Here is a 9,040-nt window from a genome sequence, read left to right on the forward strand (position 1 = left end):
TAGCACATTAGAACACAGCACGGGTTAATCAATCACTGCTGGTTTATTTATTCGGCTAGATATTTAAAACTACGATCATAGTATTGTATATTGTTTTCAGAGTACATTTTTTTTTTTAATAATTGTGAAATTTGATGATTTTTTCAAAGTCGTCAAAAAAGCTGTTCTACAGATAAAATATCTCGACATGAGTGTTATTTTGAATAAACTGCTCTACCTACCTCATGCACGAGAAATAGGTTAGTTACTCTCTCTCTCTTTATTCCATTTTAAGTCTCTCTTTAAGTCTGTTTCTCAAGGATGGGGTTGACCGTGAACCCCCTGTTAGTTTTCCAGGAACAGGGCCGCCCCGAGGTTAATAGGCGCCCGGGGCGAGATTTTGATATGCGCCCCCCCCCCAAAGTATAGCGTGGTGAGGTAGTATTAAAAAGTAAAGTTACATTGCTCTTCCAGGAGGAGAACTTCCATTACGGGCTGCATCCTCTCCTTGATAATCATGCTATAGATTTTGTAAGCAGTGTTTAGCAAGCTGATTTCTCTATAGTTGTCACAGGAACTTCTTAGTCCAGTTGTTAATATAGACATAAAAAAGGCGGTGTGCTTTCAATTTATATTTTAGTTATGATTTTTAAATATATTTTTGGATACATGAGAGAAGACCGGAACAAATAGTCCAGAAACTCGTATTTTCAGCTCATTTTCCAGTTTTCTGCCAAATCCAGTGATCTGACGGAAAAATTTGCTCCAGCCATTGTTTTAGATTATAAAATGAGATCATTCGCAACTGTCTATCTCCAATAAGTACTGAGTTATGATTTTTTAAGAAATAAGTGAAATTCAAAGAAAAAATCAACCTGTATCCTGATCTTAGATTTTAGAGCACAAAAATACGCCCAGAGGGACTTTGAATTATACATTTAAGTTATTGGTAAAATTAATTTTAAGGTGAAAAATGAGAAAGCATTTCTAATATAATTTTTAGATATATATTTCCGATTTCGTGGAATTATTACGAAATTTTGATTTTCAGAAAGTTATTGATATCTTTGGTTTTAACTCGAAATATACATACAATTTATGTCAATTGTGAAACACCAGTATTGTTAAATACTATTATTTAATGACTTCAGGTTAGTTACCTTTTCTAATGGGCCTTTCTTCTCGGCAAGATCTTGCACATCTAGCTACCGGACGTTTTTCGAATGAACTTTCATTACCATCGCACGCTTCATGCACAATCTCCACTTATCAATAATCCCCTTTTCCTAGAGAGACTCAATCGATTTGTGCGATAAAATAATAATGTTGTGTGCAACCAGAGGCAGATTCTAGGCGGGGGGAGGTGGGGGTTGGTCAAGGATTTATATTATCTGAGCTAATGTCACGACGCTCAGGTAACGTTTCTCTTCTCGAAATATGAGCAGACATGGTGAACTTGAAGACTGCACAATACCAATACAAATGAATTCTGCCAACTGACAATCCATAATTATTATTATAGACTTAAAGAACTGGGAAGGACTGAGAAGTGTTTTAATGGTTAAGCGCAGTTGAATCTATCCAAAAATACTAATCAATACCGTTCCAACCTATTCCGCTTCATCAATTCCATACACTTAACTCTTATAATAATTATCATGCATTATCTTCATTGTTGATTTTTGCATCTTCATCTTCATAGAACTCGTAGAATTCTTCATAGAATCTCTTTTGGTATCATAGAATTCGAAACAGAGTTTGTGGTAACTATAATCACAATCAAAAAGTTAGTCTTGACTCAGAGTTGATTTCTAACCATGGTACAATAAGTTGGAACATTTTTCAAAACCTAGATTTGAATACCGAAATCAATCTAAAAATTTACAAGCATTTGATCTGATTCCTTGTAATGATAACTCATCAAATCCTTGTAGTGGAGAATTATAGAAAATTATTGATCAAGAACTTGAAAGTATTAATGGTTATGTAAGTTTAAAATCTGTAGCCCACAGTCATCTGCACATTGGAAATGGTGAAAAGAGGAAGGAAGAGGGTGATGATGAGTTGGAAAGGGAAGTTAGATGGAATAGTGGAAAGGAAAATGGAATTGAATCGAATTATGAAATTAAGGAAAAACTTGGAGAACGGAATGAGAATGTACAAAAAATGAGGAAAGATGTGGAAATGGAAGAAAGTCGAGGTATGAATTTAGAAAGAAATTAAAAAGAAATATTGGCTAGTATTGGGAAAAGTGAAATTGATAAGAATAATTATAGAATGAAGAATATGTATGAATTGATGCATACTCAATAAAGAGAAGGAAATTAATGAAAAGATTTCTAAGTACCCAAACAGCCAAAGAAAGTCAGTCTTATCAAGCAGTGTTGCATGTAATGCATTGTTATGTTTTGTTCACGTTCGTTTCATCAGTTTATGTTTGTTTTATTTTCTATGTTTTGTTTATGTTTGTAATCCTTTTCATATTCATTTATTTTATGGCTTGAGGGCAAGCCAATTTGTCAGAATGGCCGAGTGTAGGATATGAGATTGTAGCTATATGTTCATTCTATTTTGACGTATGATGTAATCATCATATGAAAGTAATCATGTGTGATTCATTCCATAAGCTACATCATTACAAAGTTAGTAGACAGAAGGTTGGTCACTCATCTAATTTAATTGGAGTTGAAATGCAATTGGAGTGTGGGAACTGCAGCTGTGACGTAGGCTGTAGTACAAATTGTATAACATGTGTTCGATTCCAGCATGTCTTCAATGCATAATATTATGTGAATGCAATGCTTCAAATTTATCGGGATCAGTTTATCGGTTTAAAATTTTTTTCGTTTTATTATCGGTGTATATATTATTGTTGAATATTGAAGAACATTGTTGAACAATGAAGTGTTAGGCGATGTTTGCAGTGCGTTATTAGTTGATTATTATATATATAGTTATAGTCTATGTTATAGATATTAGTTTGTAGTCTTTTTGTGTGCATCATCATGACTGTGATACAAATCAAACAACACCTTAATTGATATTTTATGTACATAATTAGTTTATTCTTGACCACTTTATAAGTTATTTTTCCGCAATGCCTGCTAGCTGTGCAGTTCAGAGTTGTAAAAATTATGCGAGAAAGACTGGGAGCTCATTAATGTATCACAGGTTTCCTAGGGATACATTAACAAGAAAACAATGGATTGTAGCTTGTAGAAGATTCGACAAATTCAATGCGAATAATGTATTCATATGTTCAATTCATTTTTCAAATGATGATTATGAAAGAGATTTACAAGCGGAATTAACTGGACATCAAAGAAAGAAAAAACTGAAAAAAGATGCTGCTCCAAAGCTCTTCTTACCGAAATTTGAGAATACATTATCTACAACTTCCAGTCGTGACATCCGTGTGGCCATTAGACATTGCAAACAGTTGGTAAACGATATATTACAATCATCCAGTGGAGTTGATGCACCAGTTTGTAATGTGGAATGTGATACTGAGCCAACGTTAGTAGACACTAACTTTGATACTGAGTCACCAGTAGACAATAATATGAATTCAGTGATTAAGGAAAATGAACTGCAAAGACAGCTACAGTTGCTTCAGATTAGAGTTAATAATCTAGAACAGGAGGTGAGCAAAGTAAGAAAACTCTCAGCTACGAGGAAAAAGAAGATTGTAAGTTTGCAACAACAAATTTTCAAATTAAACGAACGTATTCAAGATATTCAAAGGACAATGAAAGTTATGCCAGAAAAGTGCTGAAAAAAGTGTTCACCGAAGGTCAAATTGCAAGGCTACTGAGCAATAAAAGACTGAAATGGAATGAAAGTGATATTGTTTCAGCATTAACACTTCGTTCTTTATCTAGGAGAGCATACAACTTTCTAAGATTAAAAATGAACTTACCATTACCAGGATTGTCAACTCTATCAAAGTGAACAAGGAATATTAAATGTCTTCCAGGACTTCAAAAAGAAGTTCTCACATTTATGACAGCAAAATCGAAAGCTATGGAGACAATCGAGAAATTGACTATCTTGAGCTTTGATGAGATGAGTATAGATTCACGTGTAGTGTATGACCAAAGAGAAGACCAAATTCTTGGACCACACTCAAAAGTTCAGATTGTGATGGCTAGGGGTCTATGTAGGAAATGGAAGCAAATAATATATTATGCATTTGATCAAAAAATGACAAAAGCTATTCTTTTTGAAGTTATTTCTGAACTGCAAAAATCAGACTTCAAAGTTGTTGGTGTAGTGAGTGACATGGGCGGAGGGAACCAAAGTCTATGGAATTCATTAAATGTGACAATTGCAAAATCATTCTTCAATCACCCATCAATCACCTCTAATCATATTTGGGTATTTAATGATGTGCCACATCTTCTGAAATTGCTCAGGAACAACTTCCTTGATCATGGAATAAATTTTCCCAAAGGTCAATTGTTGGAGAAAGAGAATATCAAAAGCATCATAGAAGAAGATGAACTGAAGCTAGCTCCAAAATTGACGAACTTACATTTGGAAGTTAATGGAAATATGAGACAGAAGGTCAGCTTGGCTGTTCAATTATTTTCGCACCATTCAGCAACTCTCCTCAAATTGAAACATCCATATAATCCTGAATGGAGTGATTTTTTTGAATTGGTTGATAAGTTTTTCGATGTGATGAACTCTAGATTTGTGAATGATCGAAGAAAACCGTGGCATAGTGCATTATGGTGTTGAGTTGACTGAGCAAGAATGCATATTAAATCGAATGGAATGATTGATTTTTGAAATAAGGATGGGAAGTAAAAAATCATTAATGCCATTCCAAAAAGGGATATTGATGACAATATCATCTATGAAGGGACTTTTCAATGATCTACAGAAGTCATATGGTTTAGAATTCATCCTTACCCATAAGCTAAATCAAGATGTGTTGGAGAATTTTTTCTCAAGAATAAGAGGGATTGGAAACCAATACTCTCATCCAACACCAGTGGAATTCAAAAATAGATTAAAAATTTTGATTATTGGAGCAAATCTTCCCTCTATTTCCACTGGAAGCAATGTAGAAGAAGACGAGTCAAATTTTCTGACTAGTACAATGCTTCTAAAAATTCCTTCCAAGAAGCAGAAGAAGAAAGTAGATACGATGATGTCAAAGATTTAAGCTGCAGCTTCAAAGAAAATTATGAAGGTACATTGTTGAACACACAAGAAGAAGAAGAAGCCCTGAAATATGTTGCAGGATATGTAATTCATAAAGAAACTGATTCCCAGTACAAAAAAGCAATGTACTCGAACAGTAATTGGATTGAAGCCTTGAGTAGAGGGGGTTTAACATGTCCTACTGATGAATTTTCAAGGATCATTCAACAAGCGAATGACATATTTATGAAAATTCACGGAAATACTGTCTCGAACACAAAACAAGTTATTGGACAATATCTGAACATTTTGAAAAAAAAACATTCTCAGAAGTGAATGATCGAATCTTACGAAAATTTGCGCGGACAAGAACTTTCATTAGACTTAGTTACATGAACGAGAAACTGAAAATTGCTAGTGAGGAACGAAGAAATAAGAAGAAAAACATTCAGTTTGTACATTCATGCAAGTGAATACAAAATTCAAGGGAATTAAAGACATGATATTTTTTTATTGTAAGGGCAAGGTTAGTCTTGGAGAAAAAAGAACAAATGAAATTTTAAATTTGTCATTCTATCTCGAACTTTCTTGCTAACAAAACTTGCTTACGGTACCCAAAAAATTAAGAATTTTCTAGCTAATTAACTTTTTCATGTCACGTCTTTAAAATTTGAAAACTTCCAACTTTATTTTATTCATACAATTTGAATGAACTTGAAATTTGTGTATTAAACTACATCATTAGAATCGGTGATTCATTCGCTATAAGTACAGAGAATTTCAATGTTCTATCTTAATTGTAAGGGTGTTGAATGACGATGTATTTGAAGCTACAATGAATAAACTGTATGTTCAGTGTAGTTACTCCATCACTTCTTTACTACGCGTGACGTCACGCTGGCGTTCCCCCCACCACTTTGAATCTCACACCTGTGAGTGATCAACCTTCTGTCTACTAACGTTGACATCATTAATGAAATAATTAATCAATTTAGTTTTTACGAGGAAAGCTCAATGTATGGATCAAAAAATCGTAAAATGTGAATGTGTGAAATTAATAAAAGTTATTGATTTGTAACAGTATATGGATTTTTTGAATAATATTCAACGAAATTTTCAAACTCGTGAATATATTCACGAGTTTGAAAATTTCGTTTTTATGAAGAAGCAGCTAAGGTATATTTTCAGTTGTAAAGTTGCAATACTTATTCATAATGTGAAAGAATAATGGGATATAATATATTATTCAATTGCTGGTAAATCCATACAAATTAAATGATAATTCTTTTGGTGCTGTCTACCATTCTGGAGAGCCTAGCGCAGGCGACAGTTGATGCCTCTTTTTCAGGAGTCCTCTACGGTCGCAGGTCTCGACTGTCGGGCTGTTCGAAAATTAGACGAAAATTAGTGGCTGTTCGAAAATTAGTGGCCTCAAATGTCGCCTTCCAACTGTTCGAAAATTAGTGGCCTCAAATGTCGCCTGTCGCCTAACGCAGGCGACATTTGAGGCCTCTTTTTCAGGAGTCCTCTACCGTCGCTGGCCTCGAATGTCGCCGGTCTCTACCGTCGCTGGTCTCGACTGTCGCAGGACTCTTCTGTCGTTTGCCTCGTTTGACATCGACCCACCACCACCACAACAACAACAACAACAGTACCAGCCTACCCCAATGAGTATTTCCACTCGAAACACATATGACGGACCAGCCAAGAAAAATCTACGTCTATTTCAAATGACTAGCAACAACATCCAGAAACAAAATCAAGTAGGCGAAGCTACAAACAGTTTTGAAGAAATACCCAAATTCCAAAATCTATCGCTTGAAAATCAGCAGAACAGTCAGATTTATTTTGACGAACAAAAGTTCAATGAAATTGAACAATCTCAGAAAAACCATTTTTTAGGCCACACCAGCCTACAAAACGATTCTCCATAATGAATCTCCGAGACACCGATAATGAGCTACCGTATTTCTATGACCCCAAAACAAACATGAAAATACTAATCGATTCTGCAAGTACAAAATCTTTTATTAAACCATTTCTCGGACAAGAACTCTACAAAGAAACGATAGTAAAAGATCACTTCGAAGTAAACACAGTTCACAGAACGTCAAAAGAAAACTTCAGTTGTGACATCCAAATTTTAGGAAAACAAAAATTGAAATTCCATCTATTTGATTTCATGACAAATTTGATCTGTTGTTAAGCTTAGATAACATTAAGAAATTGGAATCCTCGTGTGACTTCGTAAATAATGTAATAATATTGTGTGGGAAAAAACTACCTATTTTCTATCACAATCTAGATCAGAGAGAGAAGGCATATGAAAAGGTGGAAGAAAGTCATCTCATTGAAGCCAGAACATCACGTATTGTTTGCATGAGGGTCAATGGCATTGTGAATGGTGATGGTGTTACATTACAGAAACATCAAAGGCTTAGAAATTCCTGAGTCGCTAGTTAAAGTGACAGACGGTCGTGCTTTGTGTACAATTACGAATCCCACTACACAAAATAAAACTCTCAACTTCATTCAAACAATCAAAATTGAACCTATCGAGAACTATCAATGTGTAGGCCTATCACCCGAAAACTTTGAATCCAAACTAAATCATCCAAATTTCAACATGTTTAACCACAGTAAACCTACATTGGACCTCAACAAAATTATGACAGACCACATGAACGATGAAGAGAAATCTGAGATTACAAAATTGATAAGAAATTATAAAGATATATTTTATGTTGAAGGCGAAAAACTTTCCTTCACAAATCAAATCAAGCACGTGATGAGGACAACAGACAAGATCCCCGTCTACACAAGAAACTATCGATATCCAGAAGTCTATCGAACTGAAATCAACAATCAAATCGATGACTTGTTAGCGCAAAACATAATTCAACCTAGTTCTTCCCCATGGAATAGCCCACTCTGGATCATCCCCAAAAAAGCAGATGCTTCAGGCAAAAAGAAATTTCGAATGGTAATCGACTTCCATAGCCTAAATTCTAAAACAATAGATGACCGATTCCCATTACCCGACATCACAGATATATTATTGGATAAATTAGGCCGATCATAGTACTTCTCTGTTCTCGATTTATTCTCAGGATTCTACCAAATAATTGAGATGGATTAAAATAGCGTAGAAAAGACCGCCTTTTCGTCGGACACGGGACACTACGAGTTTTTAAGAATGCCGTTTGGTTTGAAAAATGGACCCCCAACATCTCAGAAAGCAATGATTGATGTATTAAGAGGTATTCAAAACGAAATTTGTTTAGTTTACCTTGACAATATAATCGTTTATTCAACTAGCCTCCAAGAGCACATAAGTAGACTTCGTGAAGTGTTTGAGAGATTAAGGAAAGCAAAATTGAAAGTGCAGTTAGAGTTAGATAAGACCGAATTCTTGCGAAAAGAAGTAGCATTTCTTGGACACTTGGTAACCAGTAAGTAACCAGTAATGGAGTAAAACCGAACCCCGAAAAAATTGGCTCAATTAAGTGCTATCCCATACCAAAAACAGTCAAACAAATTAAAGGATTTTTAGGACTACTAGGATACTACAGAAAATTCATTAAGAATTTCGCATCTCTCACAAAACCTCTAACGAAATGTTTAAAGAAAGAAGCAAAAATCAACCCTGATGACCCAGAATACAAAAATTGTTTAGAAACGTGTAAAAATATTTTGACAAATGATCCAATCCTACAATACCTCGATTTCAACCTGAAATTCAATCTTACGATGGACGCTAGCCAATTTGCAATAGCAGGTGCCGTACTTAGTCAGTTCAAAAATGGTGCTGACCTTCCAATTGCTTATGCAAGCCGAACTTTGAACGACACTGAGACCAGATATTAAACAATAGAAAGAGAACTTTTAGCTATTGTATGGGCTACTAAAC

This window comes from Nilaparvata lugens, chromosome 1 (assembly GCF_014356525.2).
Source record: "Nilaparvata lugens isolate BPH chromosome 1, ASM1435652v1, whole genome shotgun sequence".
NCBI classification, from domain to species: Eukaryota; Metazoa; Arthropoda; class Insecta; order Hemiptera; family Delphacidae; genus Nilaparvata; species Nilaparvata lugens.